The following is a 25,167-nucleotide window of genomic DNA, read 5'->3' on the forward strand; positions in this document are numbered from 1 at the left end:
TTTTGCCATTTGTAGTTTGGGCCACTGCAGTAGGCACATGGGTGAGTCTGAGCAGGTTTGAAGTTTAAGACTAAGGCCCTTTGAGGCAGAGGAACATGCAAAGGCTCACTTATGGACTGTGCTCATTGATGGGTAATCTCTGAATTAGCATCATTGACTACTAATGAGCACCACTACCTTTTTCCAGGAATGACAAATACTTGAAGATCTGTACCAGATTCTGAGCTGTTAATGTGAAGTGTCTTCCATAAATGGAATTCACTTTTTGAAACCCAAAGTAGGAGAAGTAATGCCTGTGTGTCAGGGAACGACTAATACTGAAAATGTTGTAATTACCTCTCAGTTACTCTGAAGTTTTATACTTAACTGCATCTTCCTCAAGAAGTACTTCTGAAAAATAGGGCTATTAATTTAGTTAGTGTTTCCTCAAATTAAAGGGAAAGTGCTGCTTCTTGTTACATATAGCTGTACAAGTGAATGGATATTGCCTTGACCACCCAACTAAATTCTCCATAAAATAGTGCCAGTGCTCCTAGAGCACTCCTTTATAGCACTAAATTAATGTGCTTTTTAGTGTTTCTCCTAGCAGGACCGTAATTGATACAGTACTTCATAATTTCTTGGGATAGACTTGGATTTAGATAGAAAGTGAGTATTAATGTGTAGAAATTATTCTCTGGAAGTGATTATGCTCTTAGTTCATTCAGGAGACAAACCCCAACTTGTCCTGGGCCAGGAAGCTGCCTCTCATCCTTATACCCTAACAGTCATTTATTAAGCTATCTGCATTGATTGATGCTGTCTCTTCATATGACTGCTTTTTATATTATCAGAGAAATCATTAATAGCTTCCTCTTCTCTGAGATTATGTTATGGTTTCTTAAAAGCCAATTATGGGTCAAAGTTTTATTTAAACAGCAAAATAATTCTAAATGTCCTGTTTACAGACCATCAACTTGGAAGATGACTTAAGGTCAAAACCTGATTATGTTAGTGTGGATGAAGTATAGCAGACTTAGATGTTCACTGTGTATGCAGCTCTCCTTATGGTCTTGATGTTTGCCTGGGTGGTGGGAGTCTATTTAAACCTGTAAAGTTGAGCCCTGCTTTTCTCATGGAAAGTCCAGGCACAAACGAAGGGGTCTCACAAGTACTGGAAAATGACAGTTGGGTTAAGCTCTGTTCCTCTTTGAGAGGAACAGCTGCATTTATCAGACAGTAATTTCATTATTTATTCCTTTATTAGAAGGCACTCCTTCACATGGTGATGCTGTTTTATCATTGAGAGTTTTACTGTAACTTCCTAATTGTTTCCCATTCAGGGAGCATAGTTTTGTGGGGCTAGACATTACATAGGAAATTGCACTTAGGGGAAAAAAAAATCTCCAAATATTAGTGGTAGGACAAGAGGAAAAGGCCTCAAGTTGTGCCAGGGGAGGTTTAGATCAGGAAAAATTTCTTCACTGAAATTTATCAGGCACTGGAAGGGGCTACCCCGGGCAGTGGTGGGGTCCCCATCCCCGGGGATATTTAAAAGACGGGTAGATGAGGTGCTTAGGGACACGGTTTAGTGGTAGACAGGTATGGTTGTTCTTGAAGGTGATTTCCAGTGAAATGGTTCTATGATTCCTGATTCAATTTTCATGGGTTTAGCTGTTTGCAGTAGGTGTTTCAGTTTCATTAAATGTATTTTGAATTTTTTTCAACTGAGAATAGTGAAATGTTTCTTAGATTTAAACCTTTCCAAGAGTTATATACTCTTTCATCACCTGTAAGCTAATCGTGTAATGTAACTTTTCTTGAGGTTCTGAGGTGATGTGCTTGAAAGCAAAAAATGCTTGTCAACTGGAAACAATTGTTTGTATCACCTCCTTTCCCTAATTTTTGAGCCCTTCCCCCTCCACTAAAAAGAAATAAATAAAACGGCTGACAACTCAGAAGAGCAAAATGATGCACGTTAAAGCCTCTGCTACTAAAGCTCTGGGATATTTGAAGTCGGTTTTGGGGGGCTTTTTAGAATGGCCTTGAATTCTGGGACATTTTTGAAGTGAGCCTTTGAGGTAAGAGCATGTATTAGTTTGGAAACAGAGAAATTGGTCCTTATAAAATAGTTCTTCAGTGGGCGTTTAATTATCTGTGTGTAGTCCAAATGCTTTTAAGGTAGCAGAGGAGCCTAAAGATTTTTGGCAAATAAATTCTGCTTGGATAGAAACCCAAGAATTTTAACAACAGTTTTCTGGGGAATTTCTTGGCTTTTCTTGGTCTACGTAATTTATATCCGTGCAGGCAGTTTGATGTCAGCTTTTGAAGATTCATGATTTCTAGTCTGGTTTTCTAAGGCAATGGGGCTTTGCAAGTGTTTCAGTTGCTGTCCTCGCTGCCAGGACAGGGTGTGCAGTGAAGGGCAGAGGAGGGGCAGGGAATCCTGATACAGGAGGGGATGAGGAACAGCAGTTTGGAATGCTTTTGTATTGTTAATTTTTGGTCTTTTTTAAATAGGGCAGGGTTCAGATTTTTTTATGGTACAACAGGACGTGCTATTTAAATGCATTAAGAATGTTATTGAGTTGCTGCATGTCTCTTTTGAACACAGTGACTGATTTCAATCAATTTTGGAGGGGGTGGGGGTGTCCAAAAGACAAATTTCTGCAGTTTTTGTGAAGGTAGATAACTGGCTAAAGTTACTCTGTTAAATAAAATTTCCCTTTCCTGTCCCTCTCCTACATACACGCTCTCCTCTAAATAAAAGCAGGAGCAGGATTAAAATTGTTGTTACATGTTAGAACCCACACAGTGTTATAGTACAGTAATCCATTCAGAACCAGGCTTCGTTGTTTCCACAGCTCATGAAACTGCTGGAAAAGACAAACATGAGGAAAGCATAAGTATACAGCAGTCTCAGTTGGACAAACACTAAAAAGAGAGCTCTGTTATCAACGTTATTGGGACGGCAGCAAAGACTTTTGAGGCTATGATTCCTGAAAACAGAAATAATGTTCTTATTCTAGAAGAAAATCTTGAATACAGTTTAATACAGAGCAATTACATTCTTGGGAAAGACAGCAGAAGGAACAGAAAATTGCATCAATACCTTCTCAGAAATCCCTGTGAAGTAGTTGATCAGATTTAGGATCTCACTTGATGGCTCATGATGTGTTCTTGCAAATTAATTTTTTATTTTAAAATTGGGATTGTGCTTGACTGTTCCAAAGCCATGTCTTCCACTTACTGCATTGACAGAGAGAAATCCGTGTACAAGAGCAAAGTACTGTTAGATGAGATTTTCTTGTCTGGGTGAGGAGATGGTTTCACTGTTTATTTTTTTTTTTTTTTTACTAGTTGTTACTGTAGTTCCCTAGGGAACAGAGGTTGATGCTCTCAACCTGCTGCACTGGAACAGCAAGTGGTTGCAGGATGGGAATCCCCATTGATCAGTGTAGCAGGGAATAAGGTTTTCTTCTACTTTATGCATGTACTGTGTAAAATTTTACAGATTACTATTTTACTTTTAATTTAAGAAGCATTTTATTTGTTTTAAGAATTACTTCCTGAAATTTGGCAACTTGCTGGGAGCAGTGATCCATTTACTGGGGAAAAAATCAGCTCGTTTAAGGTTTCAGGTCAAATTTGTCACCTGTCCTCTTCAGTGTAAATTGTGTTTTATGAAGTGCCAATGACAAAGGGAGAATTACTGCTAGATTGCTAATAAGTATAACCTTACACAGTTTAATGTTAGGAAACTCGACCCTCAAATAAAAGGAAAGCTTGGTGAGTCCCACAGCTGCCTTAGTAGTACCTTTTAAGAATGAAAGCATGAGAATTATCTACATGACAAATAGGTTATTAGAAAAAAGCCATGTAGGATTCATTTAAACAATCATTTTTTCATGTTAGTGCTAATATATTAATTTAGTAAGAAATGATTATGTTCATGGGATCCTGATAACAAAGGTGGTGTTAATGTGGCCTTTTGACTTCCATCTGAAGAAAAATGGGAACAAAAAATCACATGCATTTTCAGTGATAAGCATCACAGTTCAAATTTTTAATTATAATGGCAAATTCATATAGAAAGAAAACAGTGGGATTTTGTAAAACATGTCTTGTTTATGTGAACGCTAGCACTGTATCTCCTCCAAATAGAAGGAGCAGAATACAGGATAAAATGTAGAGACTCATTTTGGGGTAAAAAGAACCCAAGAAGTGCTTGGACTTAAATGTTTGGAGCCACAAATTAATTGTGGAGGGTTTTATGGAAGGTAAACAAGAATACAGTTTAAACAGTATACTTACTCTGAAAGATGTATCGTTTCTCCTCCATCCTTCTTCTCTCATTTTCTGAACTTTGTGCTCCTGTCAGCATGGTCTTCATCATAGCAACGGTTAACTTTTTGCAGGAATATGTTCTAAAATTGGGATTATATAATTTTTCAACTGGAAATGTTTCCTACTTAGAAGGAAAAATCGATGAAGTATTTGAGACCGAAGTAGAGAAGCAGGCATTCAAAGGTGGTTTTCCTGGTAGACCTGAACTTGGTGACAGGAATGTAAATGGAGGCACAGACTCAAGAACGAGGGAGGGGACAGGGCAGGACGAGACCTTCATTTGGGTCACCTGTCAGTGGAAGAAAAAGGATGGGGAGAGAAGTTGGTTCCTGGCAGGAAGGTGTTACTCTTCTGGCTGAATCTGTGGTCCTTGAGTCATTGTCATTGAAAGTGAAGGAGAGGAAACTGGACCAGCCGAGATCTATGTGATTGGGGTTCTTGTGTTGGGACTGTGGGGAGAAATGAGCCTTCCTGAAGATGGGAAGGAGAAGCAGAAAACCAAAACCAGGTCTGGTCTGGCTGTGTGGGCAGAGCTGGGGAAGGTCATGGCGTTCAGACTGCTTAGGGATCTCTACTCCGTGAGGGGTGTCTGGAGATTACAGGCAAGTGGGGATTTTGTACTGAATAAAGGAAAAGATCCAGGGGGGAGAGGTAGATTTGGAAAGCAAACGGCAGTGGCTATAATACTGAATGTAGGTGGTAATGAAAAATAACTTGGTTTGTTTATTCTTAGAGTGCAGGTGGGACATGACTACATTTTTCAATAAGAAAAAAGGCATACAAGGTAAATAGTAGGGAATGAAAAGTATGGAGTTCAAGGATAATACTGATACAACATCTAATGTATGTAAATGTGAGCAATCGGGAAGATCTGGGTTTCAAGAGCGTTCTGGAAGAGTATGGCTACACACATGCAGCTGTCCTATGCCCTGCTCTGGGCTTTTGGCCTCAGTTGAAATACTGATCTTCACAGATATTTCTTCTGCCCAGTGTGGAGTTTTTATTATTGTAGGTATGTTCTACTGGTGTTTAAAAAAACCCAAACCAAAACAACCCACAAAAAACTAACCAGGAAAGGGCATCGCTATTTAAATAACTTTAAAGGTTAAGACATCTTGCCTCTCTCAATTATTTGAATGTTTGATTCATGAAACTGTGATCAGCTAAATTCTGGATTTTAAAAAAAGTTATTTACGGTTTAAAATCCTTGTTACAAAACTTGAGAGTTGTGTTTACAGATAACTCACTGAAAAGGTTAGGAGAAACTTGCTTGTCCTATTTAAATGTGATTGTTTAGTCCTGTGCCTCATGACTGCTGCTGGCTGTCCACAGGCAGCAGAAAAAAATCTTCTCCCATCTTGATGTGAAAACTGGCTTTTTAAGGCAATGCTTTTCTTGCTGTTCTTCAGGATGTTAGATTGCCTGTAATCAGAAATGAAGCACTGGTTATTTGTGCTCTTGCCCGCTTTGCTTATATGGACTGACTGGCAGATGGCACTCAAAGAAATGCCCTTGTACCCCTCCTGCCTCTGGGCCTTGATGAGCCTGGAGAGAGGGAGATATCTCAGCAATTTTATAAATTTTTTTTTTTTAATAGTGTATAAGGATCAAACTTTCAAAGTCCTTTTTATCCGAGCTAAAAGGATGGGTTGTGATTCAGTTTTTAGAAGATCCTCCCTGTTAAATCTGGGACAAGTGGGAAGTCCTTATAGAAATTGTTGCATGCACATAACCAGCCTGATGTACTCGGTGGAGCTTGTTGAGATTGAGCTGCTTACTGAAGTTACGCAGAAGTTTAGGCAGTATATCTTATTCTATATCTTGACACCCATAGTGTCTTCCAGAAGGATTTCAATTGGCATCAGTACTAGTATGTTTTCAAAGACTGGGTACTGTGAGAGCTTGATGTTTATCCTGAAGCAGAAAATACAATGTGAAAGCATTTTTTATCTTTGTCATGTGAGAAAATAATTTGAACTGGATTTAGAGGATGTGAGAAAGGAAATTGAAACATTTTTCAAGGTCACATTGGAGCTGAGAAACCACTGCAGCATTTCTTTCTGTATCCTTGACAGAAGAGCACTTGATGATCCAAAGTCTTCGCAAAACTCTCCGATTTCCCTTTATGTTTTACAGAGAGAGAATATTCTCTACTTTCATATGCACGTACCTTTCAAAGGCCAGGCAGGACAGTCCATGAATGGGACTTGTTTCATAGCTGAGATAGGCAAAAAAAATGGCGTTTAGTACTAGCACGTTCATGAAAATAACCTGCTAATATAAGGCAGGGTTTTGAGAAGAAACAATACTAAATAGACTACTGGTGGTAGTGCTGCACCACTGTCACTTTTTTGATTGTGATAGTTGAATTTTCCTGAAGTTTGCTTTCTGAGAGTAACTAGTTGGCAGTTTAGATGTGTACTCCTTTACTATGCTTATGCTTTGTGTATAATAGTTATCACCAAGTACACCAACCAAAAATTGGTAGACACCTAGGCCTGGAGGATGAGACAGTGTGGTTCACTTAGTCAGATTGCTAATTAGATAAAAACTTGGACCAGGTGATTTCATGAAGTCTAGTGAGGTTGGAACTGTATAGTCAATTTTTGATTTACTCAACATATTTTAAAATACAATGTTGTTGTTTCTTATTACAGGGGTTTTACCCCAAACAAATAACAGAAATCTAAATTAAATTACGTTTTCTGTATGCTCCTATAGACGATTTTACAAGTAGCTTGGACTTGCCTAAATTAGACACTTAATGATACGTATGAGTGATTTCCCCCTTCAAGATTGCAGTGAAGTTTTTTCATGGTTCATGAATTTTGTGTACTTAAGTAGAAATACAAGAGTTACATCTTGGTGCTAAATGTGATTTCTTTTTTTTTTTTTTTTAATTGGTAGTGAGTCTAAGCTTGCAGTGGGTTTCCAGATATTTCCTTTTGTAAACAGAGAGCCACAATATTTATTTTTTAATATTTTTTTTGGTGCATGTGATGTGTTGCTCTGAGCCGTGGTTATTAATTGACAGATGAGTTACACTATGATGGCACTTAAAATGCACAACATGTATTTCTGAAAGCAGTCGTTGCTATAGCAACTTTCTACTAGGTCACTGGCAGTGTTGTGTGTGAGTGTGTGTGTATGATTTGGCTCTTAATGCAGACTAATACTGATAGAAAAATGAGAAATGTAAGAATCAGAAAGAAGGTAGCCCTTCCCCCCTTCCTGTCCTTTCCCCTCAAAACCAGGGTAAGATCATTTGGTGGAGAAAATGCTCATGTAGGATATTGCATGTATTGGCAAGAAACTGGCTATCAGTTGCTATAATTAGATGTTTTCTTTCTATTTATGCAAAGATTATAAAAAAAAAACCCAAATTGCCTTAATCTCATTCTGCTTTTCCTTTGACATCTTTAGAGTTTGGTTAGGAAAGGAATACATGTTCAGTTGATCTGAAAGCAATGTGTTGTATTTATTGAGCATGAAGATCTATTTTTAAAGAAAAAGTACATCTGTATTATATGCTGGAAGTGAAAATTTTGAGAAAGTGCTTCTTTTCCCTCGTTTGCAAGATCTTTCGGCAAGGTGCGATGCATTTCCATAGCAATTTAGACCAATATAAATCTCATGGTCCCCTGGCCACTCCTGTCTCTTCCCTAGCACTAGTCCTGTGCCCATGTGAACAAGGGATGAGCTGGTTCAGGGAGCTGATCCAGATACAAACAACTTGAAAGCAATTTTAAAAATTGCTAGATGGGTTCCTGGATTGCATAGATGGGCAGAAAGCCGCATGCCAGTATGGCCACAGGAGGGAGGAACCGCAGTAGCTGCAGTTCAGGTCAGTGACATGGAGGGGTAGTGGCTGGGATTTTCAGAGGGGCTGAAGATGCTATTTCCCACTGACTTCTGGTTTTAGTTTGGTCTGAAACTTAACTAAAAGTACTGTGCAAAGGACCGTTTCCCAAATTATTTGCATTTGTATTCTTCTCCGAAATGGTTCTCTGATAGTCTCTTCTGGGTTTTTTAATAGCATTCTACTGCTCTAATTAGAGAGCATTCATATAACTCTCTTAGAGTGATCAACCTATAGCCAGGCCATTATTTTTAGTCTTGAATTAACACTGCCCAAGATATTAGAAAATTAATGATGTAAGATAGCACATTCTGGATTCTGATAAATGAAAATATAATGTCAAGTATAGCAAGTGTTTTATGATACTGTAATCTGCTAATTTTTATTCTCAAATTATAGTGTTGTGTGTTAAAAGAAAAAGTATAATAATGTGAATGTTGTTTTGTGTTGATTCTCTTGTTCTCCGAAATAAATGAACAAGTTGTGCTGCATTTGCAGTTGAAGCAATATGGTAGAATGGTTCTGCTGTCTGGATGGGAGCAGAGAGAGATCATGGTAAGGAGTGGAGGGAGGGCAGTAGGACTTGAGACGCTTGCTGCCTTCTCTTCTTTTCCAGTGTCTCCTGTCTCTCCATTCACTGGTTTGCTGAGGGCCAGACCGGTATCAAAGCTACCGTAAAGAAAGGAGCAGGAACATGCAGCCAAGAGTAGGAGGAAAGAACAGGGATTGCATATTTGCTGACAGCAACCCATCAGATTGGTTCAGCTGTTGTATGAAACCTCATCCCAAGGCTGAAAAAGAAAATATCTATTCTGTGTTGAGTTTGTTGTGGTTTTTTTTTTTCCTTCTCTCTGATATGTAGTCGTAGAACCATAGGATGGTTTGGGTTGGAAGGGATGTTTACAGGCCATCTAGTCCAACCCCCCTGCAATGAGCTGGGACATCTTCAACTGGATCAGGTTGCTCACAGCCCCGTCCAACCTGACCTTGAATGTTCCCAGGGATGGGGCATCTATCACCTCTCTGGGCAAACTGTGCCAGTGTTGTAAAAAATTGTAAAAAAAAAATCTTCCTTATGTCTAGTTCTCTGTGTTTTGAGAACTTGATTTGTGAAAGTACTAAGTGTTGATTTAACCTCTGGAGAAAAACCACTTTCTTTACAATTTTTTAGTGTTTAAATGATCATTGAATGTGTTATTAAATGTATTCGTATATACTGTGTACTCTGGAAAAGCTTGCTCTAACTTTGCCTCAAGGTTGAAGGCTGTGCTTATAGATTAATGTTTAAATTTGAAGAATTTGTAGGGAGATGGAGGTAGGACCAGGTATAAGAAAAATGAAAGCTTGTATCTTCCTTGTATTTTCTGTAAGGGTTGTTCTTAGAAGAAATGTTCCCTTATTTAACTCCTGGGGTTACAGTTTTCACTTAGAACTTCTTCTGATCTCATGGGAGTTGAGAATCTGTTTAAGGAAATGCTTCAAAATATTCCCACTCTTGCTTTTATAGCCTGACAGTTTCAAATATCCATTGCTCTATGTATTTTCTTTTTATGTAACTGTGTAAATGATACTGAAAATCCTTTTCCTATCCTTCCAAAGTGCAGAAGAAAGTGTCTGCAAATTCTGCAGCATTTAAAACTGGATGGTCTGATCTGTTCTCTGCAAAAACAAAAGCCAAGGAGTCTTACAGGGGAGAATAACCTCTTGTGTGGATCAGCTGCTGGAATTTCCTCTCACTGGAGAGCCTCAGCTTCTGGTGATGGCAGTTTCTCTCTTCCGGAGTTTCTGTTAAGTTTCACTCAGTTTTTGCCAGCAATGCTTACAGAGCTGTGCTTTTTCTTTTTTCAGTGTCTTGTATTTGATGGTAGAGGTAAGACGATGCTCTTTTCTTCTAGGCAAGAGGTTTCTTCCTTCGCTCATCCATTAATTTTTCTTTTTTTCTTAAGCTCTTGTTCACCAGGAAGAGATTTGTAAGGCTGTGTATATTCAAGTATCAGGTTGATATTAGCAGGCCTGTTGCAGACCATCATTGTAACTAAGCAGAGAATTCTGTGAGTAGCAAGTGTTTTTCTGTTCCAGTTTTTGAAGATAGTGGGATACATGCTCTGAACACTGACCTTAACTTTCATCATACTGAATCATAAAATGGTTTGGGTTGGAAGGGACTTTAAAGATCATCTAGTTCTACCCTCGACCCCCCTTCCAACATGGTCAGGTAAACCTTCCACTAGGCCGGGCTGCTCAAAGCCCCATCCAGCCTGGCCTTGAACACTTCCAGGGATGGGGCATCCACAGCTTCTCTGGGCAACCTGTGCAGTGCCTCAACAACCTCACAATGAAGAATTTCTACTTTAAGTCTAATCTAGATCTACCCTCCTTCAGTTTAAAGCTATTACCCCTTGTAAAATACATGCCCTTGTAAATAATCCCTCTCCAGCTTTTTTGTAGGCTTCTTTAGGCACTGGAAGGTTGCTGTCAGGTCTTCTCAAAGCCTTCTCTTCTCCAGGCTGAACAACCCCAACTTTCTCAACCTGTGTTCATAGCAGAGGTGCTCCAGCCCTTGGATCATCTTTATAGCCCTCCTCTGGACTCTCTCCAATAGGTGTGTTCTACTTATGCTGGGGGCAACAGAGCTGGACGCAGTACTCCAGGTGGGGTCTCACCAGAGTGCAGCAGAGGGGGAGAATCCCCTCCCTTGACCTGCTGGCCATGCTTCCTGTGATGTAGCCCAGGATACGCTTGGCTTTCTGAGCTGCAAGTGCATTTTGCTGGGTTGTGTTGAGCTTCTCATCAACCAACACCCCCAAGTCTTCCTCCTCAGGGCTGCTCTCAATCCGTTCCCCCACCTAGCCTGTATTTGTGCTTGGGATTGCCTCTTCCCCTGAACAGAGCTGTGATGTTCCACAGACTCTGAAACCAGCCAGATACCCCCAGTACATTTTTAAACAAGTTTTGGTTGTATCAGGATAGCCTCAGGACAGTTGTTCCTGTTGTTGGGTCCCTCAGAGATGTTGGCTCATGCAACATGGCTCCTGTACATAAATTCCTGATTTCATCTGCTAGCCTGTTCTCTGTGAGGCATCTTACTGCGGCTCCTCTGTATTTCTGGTCTATTGGTAGTTAATCCTCGATTTCCTTTCTCAGTTCACAGTCGAGGTTAACTATCTTTAGGGAATTGGGGTGGGGAGGATGTTTAGTTGCCTTTTTTTTCTTCCTTTTTTTTCTTCCTTTTTTTTCCCTCCTTCTTCATGGGAAGGGAAAGGGTTACTGTTTGGGTTGCTGGAAAAGCCCATGTTTCAGCTTTCCAGTACCACAAGATTTCCTCTATGGGTATCTTTAGAAGAACAGAGCACTCTGCCAGTTCATGCTGGAACTCGATTGCTTCATTACCAGTGTCATGGAGCAGCTTTCATCTGATGGCAATCTTTCCGAATGAGGCAAGATCTCTTCTTTCTGCTGTCTCTTTTTAAGTGGTCTGTTTTGGCTAAAGCATTATCTAAGCTATTTCATTAAGCTCAGCAGCTGCATTAGCCCAATTAACTCTTTTGGTAAGTATCTCCCAGATCAAAAATTCTTCCTTGTCTAGGAGGAAGGACTGCTGTCAGTGTTGCTGGGAGAAAGCACTTTTGACTAGGCTTTAAAGCTCACAGACAGTGGCATGAAAACGAATAACGCTTGCTCAGACACAGTCACCCTATTCCAGTTTTTATCATCTGCTTGTTTAAGTAGCTGTTCAGAAATAAAAAAAGTGTACCAGTATTTCTGCCAGCAATGCAAAATACAGTTTAAAAAAAAAAAGCGTCACTGTTTGCAACTTACAGTCTGGGTATCCAAGTAAATTGGTGATAGCTTTATAGTTTGTGTTGTCATCATGTCTTCAAATAAATGTGTTTGTATTGAGTCAAGAGGAAAAACAATCTTAAAAGCGCAAAGAGGAAGAAGGTGAGAACTAAGTTGTTGTATGGTCAGTGGAGTTAGTGAAGCCTGGTTCGGTGGTCCTGTTAAGTTCTTTACTGCAGTAAATCCACTAGTTTACCCGTGTCCTTGAAGGCTCTCCAACCTGTGTATAGCACCTCTATTGCAGTATTGTGCACCTTGGTGCCTTTCCTGGGCTGGGCAGAGCAAGACTGTGGGCAACTGGCTCAGAGCTGTGTGCCTGATAAACAGGACAAAGAGTAGCTCTGCTGATCCTGGCCCCTGCCTCCAACCTCACAGGAGCACCTGGCTCAGCCAGTGCTTATTTTAAAAAATAATCTTTTGAGGTACCTGTCCTTCTGTCAAATCTGTTTGCATTTGGCAACATGTGCAAAAATTGCCAAGAGATGGAGGGCAAACTGCCTGGGTGGATGTGAAGTCCTTGGGAAGTGGAGCTGAATTGGCTTCTTGTCCAGCTCACATGTTGGCTTCTCTGTTCTTGCCTCTCCTCCTTGTATTTCAAATAATGCTTGTCTGCTTTTTCAGTTCTTCCAGTTTGGAACTGGGCTCTCAACTGGTTTCACACAGTGCGATTTTCTTCCATCTGTACAGCCATCATTCCTGTATCTGGAGTAATGAACAAAAAATGAAGGAGATTATAATTTTTTCAAGCATTTTTTCCTAAGAAAGTTTCCCTTTTAATTGATTTATTGTGGTGTGCAGGACATTCTTAAACAGCAAAGAATAGACAGTTTCACCCCCTGCTGATTCTTCCTAGGGTGGTTGACTAACAAAATTCATTTCAGCACTGAATGATAACAGCTTTTCTTCAGGATTATTTACTGAGCTAAAAAAAATCTTGCTCCCAGGTGCTAATTTGTCTTTTCCCTAGTGATATTTGCATTTTGGACTGTTGCAGAGCTACTTCCAATTGTATGTAGTACTTGATAATAACTTCTCTCCTATTTCTTCTTATATCATTGATTTCTTGTGACTGGCGTGCCAGGGAGGTCATTAGGGAATGCTGGTGGGTAGCCAACCTGGTTTAGCTTATCTTTAATTTCTTGAATCCTGAGATTCCTTTGTTCCCCTTGTGTCAGAATCCACGTCAGGAGAGGCTTGTAGGTACAGGTAATGTATTTTTTAGGTCAGTTGACATTGCTGTGAAAAAGTAGACAAGCTTCTGGATCAAACATCTTTAGCCTGAAATAAAATCACCATCCTTGAGCTCAGTACAGGTGGAAAGCAATTAATTGCTGTGAGCTCTGCTGCAGTGGGGGGAGGATCTTAAAATCGGTATTTCCTGTGGGGCAGAGAGAGGTTATCTTTGCCATGGAATATGGAGGCATCATAATCTAGGGATGGAGGAAACTAATGTGTAATAAAGCCACTTTCCCTTTTGAGTCAATTATTTAAAATGATTGTGAATTTTTAATTTCCAACCATGTGTTTTCCTAAGTCTTTAGGATCAGGACTGAGAATTTAGAAGTGGATTGATTTCCGCCCCCCCCCCCGTGAAGTGTTCTGGTGGTAAATCATTATTTCTGAGTGTTTGCTGCTAGTCCTGCTGCTTTTCACCTGTGTAGTTGTGGGGAATTCATTCTGGGATTTGATGAATTATGTTAGTCTGGGATATGAGGATTTAGGCTTGAATTTTGATTGCAGTATGAGGCATTTATGGTCACTGGGGAAACATGTCTGCAAGGCTTTTTATTTTTAACTCCAGCATGGTTGCATGTGTCCATTGGAAAAATGTGCTTCTCCTCACAATTCTTTTGTGGTGGTTGGGTTGTTTTACGATTGGAGGGTAAGAGGAAAGTATTTTAAGGTATGCTTTTCCAGTAGAGGTTTTAACTGTAGAACTGACATAAGTCATAGGCTGTGCGATTTGTAATAATCTAGGACGTACAAGCAGCAGCAATGGCTATTGGAGTAAGTTTCAGTGATGTTTATTCAGCTCATTTAAGACGTAGATACATTTTTGTGTAGCAGTGGGGAACTTCCTTGGGGAAAGTGGGAACTTCCTTGGGGGAAGTTCTCTTTAGATCAGAGGAGGAGTGCAAAGATGAGCACCCTTGCAGCACACGCTGTGGTTCTTGATACGCTGCCTAGCCGTTACAGCTTGTTTGAATTTCATGTTGTTGGCTTTGTGACAGTAGGTGTGTTGGGCTGGTGTACAGGAAACTGGTATCAGTGTAGGCTCTGGGAACAGTTTGATAAAGAAGTGTTTGCTTGGTATCACACGTTGGGTGACTTTGAAAGTGTTTGAGTTTTCAGACTACAAAATAGATGTCACCTGTATGTTTGAGAAAAAGGATAGGCTTGGCTATATCTTTAGAATCTCTTTCTTTAAGTAAGCCCATGAGGATTTCAGCATATTTATGGGTCTGTTCCAGTGCTTTCAGTCTGAGGCAGTGTCAGGTTAGGATGGATTGAAGGTATTTAACAGCACATGGATGTTCTTGTAAGTTATTAGGGCAAAATGTGGTATCACAAAATGAGAAATTGGTCATCTGACTTAATACCATTGTTTGTAGCATTGATGGCTTTGATGGGGGGGATGGTTTAAATTGTGTAGTTCAGAGATCCAGTTTAGTTGATCTTGAAGATAACTGACTCACTGAGTAGTAAAGAGGGAAATTCTTTAATGCGTTCTGATGGTTTTTGTTCCATCTATTGTACTTGGATTAAAGACTTGCCAGGCTTGTCGGTCTTGGGGAGCATATAAAAAAGTGCCTGGAGTTAGGGGAATGAGGTTGCTTAGGATACTGGGAAGAGAACTTGAAACAAGTTTTAAGATGAAGAGTAATCAAGTCAGAGTTCCCAGTTTATTTTGCTTATTGTCAGGGTTTGGGATTAGTATAGCTCTTCTTTGGTATCTAGGACATGGTGGGGTTTAAAGCTTGGGTAGTTTTTCCCTAAAAGGATGCAGTTGTGGATTATTTCAGAAGAGGGACTGTAGTGGTGCAAGACATAGGTGAAGGGTGTCTGATTTGATATGGGGTTGGGTTTTCTCAGGAAATTGTTGGCGTCAGGAGGTAAGGTTTGATTCTGTAATTAATATATATTCATATTTCTATATAATGACTTTATTGGCTAACTTCATCTTCTCTGGTCTACATCAGCTACTTTTTTTGGCTCTTGTTCAGTTTTTACAAACTCCTTTTAGGAACTTAGCAGGTATTTGTAATTTAGCTACTCTGGCTAATGGGTAGAGGAAGGACATGGAAATTATTCCCTCTCTGTGGTACACCACTATTTTCTGTCAGTACTCCAGCAGTGTGTCAAGAATTGAGATTCAAAAGATCTGTGCTACTATGAGCTCTTTTCAGAAGTTCTTTTATGCTAAGGCAGATGTGATTTTTTTTTTAAATCATTTACAGAGTTATTTGGACTAAAAATAGTTAACAATTGAAGGAAAACAGCTTTCTTATGATTCTCGTTGAAATTTAAAAAAAATTCCTGCTTAAATGAAAAGCATCAGTGGAACCCCTGTCCGCTTTATGATAGCACAAGTTAAAAGCGGTTACTAAAAGCAAGGGTATTTAGACTGCCTCACTGCAGAAAAATAGCATTATGCTACTTACAGTACTGCCTATTAGATATTTGCTAATCCCTTTATTAAATGCAACCTCTCTTCTAAGGAGCTCAAAACACAAGGGATTTAATAATTTTAAAAAATCCACATACTCACATGCACACAAGACGACTGTATTTGAGTGAAAAAGGAACCTTAGTAAAACAGATGCCAATTAGCTACATCAGGCTGAGGGTTAAGCTGAGTCCCCAACCTGCTTATAGAGAGGCAGTATTACGGGAATCCATAGGGTTTTGTCATATGAGCATTGCTGAAGTCCCTGGACTGGGAAAAACTGTGCTCCAGGGTCTTTCAGTTCCTGGACTGATGACATTGAAAGACTCTTGTGGCCTAAAGCTTTGTAAGGGTTATCTCCAGAGCGAGTATGAATAGTGAGTCGAGGCTTTCAATACCTCAGTCACACCTGGATAATGCCCAGAAGTCTTTGCTGTTTGAGGGACTTCGGTCGTGACATCTTTGTATGGACAAAGGATCCTGACAGGTCTAGCAACTGGGGAATCAATGGAGCTGCTTCTTGAAGCTTGGAGTCCAAGACGTGGTTTTTCGGAATGAGCAGCTTTCAGTGGGGGGAATGCTTTAACATAGTCTTTCAACGCTGCTGTCTTTTGAAGAACCATTATGCCATTGTGTTCTTTTGAGGGTAGGGTAATAAAGGTGCCTATCAGGAAATTGGTAGAATATTAAACTTAAGAGTGATCCTACGCTCACTTCTTGACGCATGGAAGAGTCTCTCTATATTAACCATTAAATATTCTTTCTGTTACCAGCTGCGTGAACTCAGAAGTTATTTTAGTGACCTTATTTTCCTTGAGCCTTTGTGCACATCCCCATAAAGATCATATGAGTACCAGAATTAGTCACTTCCCAGAGTTTTTAATTTGTATGTGACTTCAAAATGCATGTTTTCTTTGATAATCTGGGCAAAATGTTCTGCAGTTCATCTTGGCTTTTCTTTTCTTGGCTTTTTAGAGTTCCATATGAGGGAAAAAAAACCCCAAAGAAACAAATTCCCAAAGAACAAAAACCTGAATCATTCTGAGAGTTTTCCCCTTTATTCCAGTGTTCTGCATGTTAGGCTTTGCTTCTCTTTGTGAAAATTGGTTTTATTGTTGGCCATTTTCCAGATGCACTGAATAATAGAACACCAGATGTCCACTGCTGAGAAAAATTACAGATGAGTAAACACTCTTCTGAGGTAGCATAAAAATCTATTAACACTGCTGCTGGTGTGCATGTAGACTGTCTATGGTTTTGGCCCGTTGTGCTTTGTGCTTTACAGCAATGAAAATCCAAAGCCACATCTAAATGTGTTTGACTACACCAGGGACTCCTGCTTTCCTCTAGATGTGGATTATTTTGCAGGAATAAGCAGTCACTCACTGAAGTGCTTGAGTGTGAATTTAATCACTGGATTTTATTATTATTATTGTCATACATGGATTGAGAATAAAGTCATAGAAACAGATGAAATGGGGGGGGGCGGGTAAGAAGGTATATCAAGAGTCAATCTAGTTCTCACCTCTGGCAGGGACACTTTTACAGAAATGCCATCTTTTCAGACCCAAGGCAAGCTGTGTTCCCAAAGCCTTGTCTGCTTTTTCCCAGGTGTTTCAATCTCCTAAGAATAAGCCTTTTCCACAAATTTTGCTATGTTTGTTGTACCTGACGAGTGTGGCCCCTCTATTTGGGAAAAGAAAAAAAAGTCTTCAGTGGTAGATAATTCACATTTTCTTGGGCAAACTATTGGAGTGCTTCGCTAGTCATTGTCAAGTTTTTCTCAGGGTCTTACCTGAATTTTCCTTGCTGCAGTATAAACCCATTACTTGTCCTTTTCTCATTCTGCAAAAAAAATTATAGAATCATAGAATCATAGAATGTTTAGGGTTGGAAGGGACCACTAGTGGTCATCTAGTCCAACCCCCCTGCAGTGAGCAGGGACACTGCTAACTAGATCAGATTGCTCAGAGCCCCATCCAACCTGGCCTTGAATGTTTCCAGGGATGGGGCCTCCACTACCTCTCTGGGCAACCTGTTCCAGTGTTTTACCACCCTCATTGTAAAAAATTTCTTCCTTACCTCTAGCCTGAACCTACCCTGTTCTAGTTTAAAACCATTTCCCCTTGTCCTAACACAGCTGGCCCTATGAAAAAGACGTTCCCCATCTTTCCTATAGGCCCCCTTTAGGTACTGGAAGGCCGCAATCAGGTCTCCCCGTAGCCTCCTTTTCTCCAGACTGAACAAGCCCAACTCTCTCAGCCTGTCCTCATAGGAGAGGTGCTCCAGCCCTCGGATCATTTTTGTAGCCCTCCTCTGGACCCACTCCAACACTTCCATGTCCTTCTTGTGCTGAGGGCTCCAGAGCTGGACGCAGTACTCCATTGCCTTTGCAGCAGGTTTTATGTATTGAAAAAGAAGTCATCCACCTTCAGTCTTGTCTGTGTCTAGCTGTACTCTCCTGTTGTTTTCCTGTGAATGGGTGTTTCTGAGCCTCCTGGAGCCTTGGCTTTGCCCACTAAAATTAACTATGCAAAACCCTGAGAAGTTTTATGCCATTTTAGTGAGCTGAATTGGCTTACTAAGAAATCAGCCAAACAGGATGGCCCTTTTTTGGGGGAAGCATTTCATGTCTTGGTAACTCAGCTATCTTTTAAAACATTATCCTAAGGTGTGGTGAACACTTATGCTATCTATAGTTCTCATTCATTGCTCAGTCTTTTGTTTGGGAGGATGATTCCGCAGTTTCTATGATAGGCAAAATCTCTCTTGACTTGAAATTTGTCCCATGGGCTCTTTTGTGATGCTTAATGCTCTTGCATATTTTTAAAAGATGAGTGAGTTTTTCTTCACAAGACTCCTTCTGAGTCTTGGAAATACAAGTTCAGAGAGGCAGATGACTTCATGGATCCATCTATTCATGCTCACAATTTGAGGGTAGTAGAACCTAATTTTCTAGAGCCCTTCCTATTATTTATATTTCATGTTCAAAGCAGGTAGGTAGGAGGCTGGTAGAGTGCTGATGTTATCCTAATGGACAGACGGCAAAGAGCAAGCTGTTAATTTAGCCCTTAATCATCCAGTTATTGGACTAGAATTAGAACTCAGTGCCTTAACTCTTAGTCTTGTGCAATCAGACCATAATTATTTGCCTTATGAGTGATGGAGTGGCTGTAGCCCCCAGTAATCTCAGTCACAGTTGTGAATGCTCAGTGCTGCAGAAAATCGGGTCAAGTGTCTCACTGGGTGTCCGAAGAGTGAGGAGCAGTTATGTCTGAAGAGCCTGTAAGAATAACAAAGGGAAAGCAAGCTTGTTTTTACATGCTCAGTCCATCGAATTTATTTTTATTTAAAAAAAAAATTACAAATTCAAAAGGATAACATTTCTGTTCTTGAGCAAGCCCTAGCTATACGCAATGGTTTGCCACAAAGCATTTGATTAATATCTTTACTATGAGCCATCCTAGACATTATCAGAAAGCAGTATATGACAATATCTTAAACTATTGAAGTAAACATTGGAGATGATCAAACAAAATTGTTTGAGCGATGTGTGACATTTGAATCAACTGCACTATTATGACCATGGTTAGAAGATTGTATCAGCTTTCCTGTGTAATCTTAGTGTCAGTGCCTCGTCACAGACATGCACAGTACAGGAATTAGCTGCTACCTTCTGAAAATAGTAGCAGAAGATACAGAAAAACTGATTGGTTTTGGCAGCTCACACATTTTTAGACACCGAAAACTAAGTATGGAAATGTGATAGTAGACTTAATGCTTGGAGGTTTTTGTCATTTAAGAATTTTATTCCCAGCTCGGCAAGAAGTGATTTGCGTAACCTTTCAGTGTGAGGTCTTGCATTCATAATTGTGAAGAGCACAGAATAATATTGCACACTAGAAAGTGAGACTTCAGACTGTTTTTCTGGCTGACTGGGCAGGACCTTTCTAGGTGAGAGCATTTGGTGAGAGGAAGCAGCAACAGCTGTTTTGCCTGTAGAGTCAGTTCTATGTGTTGGTGCAACTGTAGAGTGCGACTGAGGGGACAATGAAATTGGAGGCAAGGTTAAATGGACAGCTAGGGCTCACCACGTGGTAATTCTTGTTTGCACATGTATGTGTAACACATCTGGAAATACCTTTAAAGAAAGGAAAAAAAAAGAAACTTTAGTCAGTGATAATGGACATCTACTAAATGCTTTAATTTTGTGTACAGTCTCGCTTTGTTGTTCTTGGCCTCACATTTTTCTTGTATTATACACATTATCTCTGAGAGCTCGCTTCCCTTTTTAGCTTTATGTATTAATATCTTACTGACATTTTCTGAGGAAAAAAGACTTGTCCATCCTCAGCTTGCTGTTCCAATAACTCCATCCTTCTGAAAGACCCCTAGTCAGACCATATGCCACATTGTTCAAAATTGTCCCTTCATTGCCAAACAAAACATGTCTGTGTCTCTCTTGTACTGGGGAGCCTGGCACCGGATGCAGCAGTGCTCCAAATATGTCTCATCAGCTCTGAGTAGAGGGGAAGGAGAAGCCCAGGAGATGCTGTTGGCCTTTGCAGCAAGGGCGCCTTGCTTGCTCATGTTCAAGTTGTCCACCAAGATTCTTGGACCTCTTTTGGAAAAGCTGCTTTCCAGAGGGTGGGTTCCAAACCTGTGCATGGGGTTATGCCTCACAGGTGCAGGACTGTGTGGTTCTCTTTCTTGAACTTCATGCGATTCCTGTTTGTCCATTGCTCCAGCCTGTCCAGGTCCCTCTGGATGGCAGCACAAGCAGCTGGTGTATCAACCAACTCTCCCAGTTTTTTTCTTTTGTTGTTGATGTGCTTTTGCAGGTTGGGAACTGCAGGTCTTACTGGGTATTAAATGAATAGCAACAGCAGACACACACATTTAGGAGGGGGATGTGGAGTAATAATAGTATGTCCAGTGTCCTTTTGAAGACTGTAGGAAACGAAGCGTCGCCATGCTGCACTAGCCTAGTTGTTCCTAATAATGCCTCCTTCTGTCATGGTTAGACCGGATTAAGAATATGGCACACCACGTATCAGCGGAGCTTGCTATGTACTTGAAGTATTGAAGGAACTCACTAGTGCTTAGTGCTATTTTTTTCTATCACCTGGACTTTCAGTCTTGGTTTAAATACTTACCAGAATGTGATAATGTGGAATTTAGATTCTGTGTAGAACTTAAATGAAATTACCCTAAAGATAGGCTAAATAAGCACTATGCCTTGTTTGGCCTTAAATGATGCTATGTATTTTCAGAATTGGAGCTGGAAGAGGTGGTTTAATTTGGCTTTCAGTTCAAGTGGCTGCAGGGTCAACATGAATTAATTTGTTTCAAGTTCCAAACCTGTAGCAGAAATAAAGCTTCTGCTTACGGAAAAGCATATTCCAAAGCAAAAACTCCTGAGTTATGAAGAACACATCACAGCATTTGGTAAATCTGTTACAGGGGTAGTTCCTGATGACTGTTTTTCTCATTCTGCAGGATTTAGAATTTACACTTTCAATTTTTAAATGTTAATTTCACTTTGCAGATGGGATAACAGCACAGGAAGGATTTAAGTGATGTGCCCAAGGGTGTGCATGGGGTTGGATAAAGCAGTAAAAGGCTAGAAATTACCTGGCTGGCTGTGAGATCTTCTTTTCTCTCTCACCTTGTTGATCAAAGCTTTTGGAGCTCTGTCTTGGTGTGCAATGTGCTACCTTCTGACAGAACTGTCGTTTGCTGATGCAGGCCTTTTCCTAGCTGCCAAACGCAGCTGTTGGGCAAGAATATTGAGGGGACAAATCTTGTCTCTAAACCGAATACAAAAAACTTCAGTTTTACATGTCTTGTTTTATGGTGCTGTGCAGTGGCATGACACACCATTGTGTATTATAGCTTCTGGTCTGCACAAGCGGTACATTTGTAGTTCTCGAATGTCCTTTGGGCCTTAAGGGGATGGAGAAGTGTACTGCTTTATCAGTTTTCAACTTGCGAGAAAAGACATAACAGGGAGCACTGAGGGAGAAGGCAAAGTAATTTTTAAAGGGAAAATGAAGTTATGGCATACAGGCATTACTGATTCAGTAGCCAAAGGTATTGCTTTGTTAGTGTGAGCCATTGTTTGAATACATTTTGTACTTGGATGGGACAAAGTCACTTGGTCAATGAGGAAAGGCTTTTGAGTGGGAGTCTGTCAAATGCCAGATATCTTGTATTTTGGTTGTCTTATAGGCAGTGGGATTAATAATGGTGTAACGCTTACTGCTAAACTTAGTAGTTGGGTTTTTTGTTTGAAGTTTTGGTTTTGGCTTTATAACATGTAGGTACATAGTTTACAGTAAGGTTAGTTGAACTCCATTTGGTTGTTGCTACCAGATAATTGCTTGGAACAACTCTGTCAGGTTTCAGGGTTCATTTCAATCTTTTCATTTGTTTGCTTGTTGTTTGTCTAAAATGGGTAGATTGCTTCAGCACCAGAGAGGCAAATGATCTAAAGACTGCAAAAAATACAGGGAGCTATATGTTAGTGGAAACTACAGCAAATATTGATGGAATGCATGTATCAGATTTATTGTTGTAAAATTGTAGAGCCTTTTTAAAGCTAAGCTCATTATGAGATATTTATTAAGGAGCAATTAACATAAAATTGACAACTTACTAGAAAAGGTGCATTTTTTTTAAGAAGCAGTTTTATATAATGGTCATTATGTCTACCCTGGTTATTGTGCATGGTTAAAAAAATAGAAGCAAAAAAGAAACACTGACTTGCTTTCCCATTGTATGTTTCAGCTGAATGGTCTCTTCTACTGCCTGCTTTATATTCTTCTATAGGTCATTTTAACTATGCTGGCATAAATTTGTCATCTTAAAAATAAATGTGCAGTTTTAAAAAGCTGCAAACATGCTAAGGTCATTAAAATGGGGATTGAATGAAAACACCAGATTTTTTAAACTCCTGAAACAGAAGCAGTTGACACAAGTTAAAGGACTTGTTTAGCTATATTGTGTTTATTGTAGTATGAATAACTCAAAATGCAAAAGTATAAAGCGTTCCTCCCCTTGCTCTTCTCTTCCCCAGGAGAAAGGTGACAAAATGGGAATCTGTCTCAAGCTTTCAGGGTTTTTTATCAATGCCTTAATTCTGAGGCTGAAAAGGACAGAAAAGAGGAGAGGTTGATTTTTCTTTTTTGTAAAAACATAATCTTTAAGAAACAGGTGTTTCTTTTATTAAAAACAAAAAAATGTAAAGGTTTTCATTTGTGTAGTCCATAAGGATCAATGATTTTTCCACAGTTGTCGAACTTAATTGCACAACTAAATTGAGAATTCTGTTCCAAGCACATAAAGCTTTTCATTAGTCACTATAGTGACTTATTTCCAAACTAAGCTGAAGCAACATGGGTGATAATTTAAGACTGAACTTTAGAAGCAAATGGTGGGGTTTCTTTGAGCTTAGGGGAATATTACTATTGAGGGAAGCTGCAAGGCAGTTATTCCAAGATCATTAAGGGTTTCCTAACTTCAGCTGAGTGTCTAGGTTGAGGAGGAAAGAATTAGCATCCAGACCATAATAGCCAGCAGGACTGTACTGGATGCAGGTGATGGATACAGATGACTTAGGTTGTATAATGGGCAAGCATTATTCCATGCAATGCAAGACTCTACTTCTGGTCAGTCCCACAAATGGGCAGGATTTTGCCTTTTCTTCTTGGGCTTCTGCCTCCTGAGCTGTTTATTTTCCAGCTCATCAGCCTTGACAGTTCTTCTATTTTAGCTCTCTTTGGCTTAACCCTTATTAAGTACCTTTATTAACACAAGGCTGTAGAAGGGCAACTTTGTCTCTTCTAGATGGTCCAGTTTGGACCTAACCACATACAGATGGAATTTTTTCTGGCACTGTTTTGCAGTTTCCTGTTTAGCACAGGAACTTTGAGAAAATACCACAGGACCTTGTCGTTCCCTGTGTGTAAGGTTGTCTGCCATTACCACTGTGTCAAGGGTGTGGGTCCAGCTTCCTTGGTCCTTCAGTTGCTTCTGAATGAAACAGCTCCCTGTTCTCTTTCTGGCTCGTCATACCCTTCACTCCATACCTTCTTTTAGGCCAGAACTTTTCTTTTAAACATTATCTCTGAGCACGTATGTTTTTCCCTATGTGTGAAAGCACTTCCCTAGAGGAGTTGTATACTGCTGGTTACTATATCCAAGCACGCACAGCACAACAGTTGTGAAGGGTGACAACCAGGTTAAAAAAGAAAATTAAAAAAAAAAGAAATTCCATGTAACAGCTGTGCAGGAGGCCTTAAACATCTGTGGAAAATATCTTGCATGAAATGCACATAAATTTTCTTGAACTTCTTTTGAAAGCTATGTGAGTGCATGTGTGCTTGTGTGTGTACAAAACCCCCGTACTTTTTAAACAAAGAGGAGGTATTGTACAAAATGTGTACATCTAATTGTCATGTCAGGAGGAAAAAAATATTTATAGAAACTTAATCAAAAGCTTTCTTCTTCTACTTTAGGATTTCATTAAATATTCTTCTTATGTTATACCTACATAGTAGTATTTTCTGACCACCAGCGTGCATGTTGTTCTGATTGTAGTTAACCTATCTGTTTCAGAAATCTGAATAGTCCCTTTTTTTCTTCGTATAGGAAGTCAGTTCAAAACTTAATTCAGTCTGATGCTATGTTTGCTTATAATAATTTCTTAAAAGTGCCTGAAATGGTCACTTGATGTTGTTGAAACGGGCATGTCATTCCCCTCTTAAAAGTAATCACATCCTTTAAGATGTAGTGTCTCTAGTGCAGAAACATTGTTCTGGACACAAGGTATGGAAATAGCACAAATAGCATATCGCGTAACATTTTTGTGCTTGAAGAAGTCGGACTGTTTGTCTCTTATGGTGAAACTGGAGAGCTTTTACACCAACCTGGCTGTACTGGCCATGGAAAATGACCCCCTTTAAACAGTTAGTGCTGGAGTGGTAACTTTCATTTCAAACAAACTTCTCTTTCCTGAACATTTGTGTTGCAACAAGGTGGCTTTTTAATGATACAGTAGAAGAAATGGCCAACATGATGGCAGTGTATATGAAAAATTTAAATTTGGCAATGAGACACTGTAAGTAAAACTGTTGTTAGGACAAAGTGGTAAGTACTGGAAGAACTAGTATGCATCTGTGAGTCTAACTGGAACTGTAATAACCAGAGGCAAAAAGTCTGTTCATGCTGTACAGCCATGGTTTTGGTAAATAAACAGATGTGCATACATTAGGATGGAAAATAATACTTTACATGTTGTGCTGTTTTGCTTACACTGGTGCATTTTTATTTATATACTGTGGTGCTTGTCACATTACCTCTTTCTGGCTTGATTTTTCTGCTGCCTTGTGCAAAGCTACTAGAGAACATAAACTTATTTGAGAAGAAATTAAATATTTAAATAAGAGATTTAAAATATTCTATGTTTACAAAA

General features: G+C 39.7%; 1 protein-coding gene across 1 annotated transcript in view; it reads left to right on the forward strand.

Moving 5' to 3' along the window:
• LOC104121794 (cohesin subunit SA-1) overlaps positions 1 to 25,167 on the forward strand; it is a 111,928-nt gene that overhangs the window by 5,220 nt on the left and 81,541 nt on the right. The gene's annotated exons all lie outside the window — the stretch shown is intronic.

This window comes from Egretta garzetta, unplaced genomic scaffold (genome assembly GCF_000687185.1).
Source record: "Egretta garzetta isolate BGI_Z169 unplaced genomic scaffold, ASM68718v1 scaffold1292, whole genome shotgun sequence".
In the NCBI taxonomy this organism is placed as follows: domain Eukaryota; kingdom Metazoa; phylum Chordata; class Aves; order Pelecaniformes; family Ardeidae; genus Egretta; species Egretta garzetta.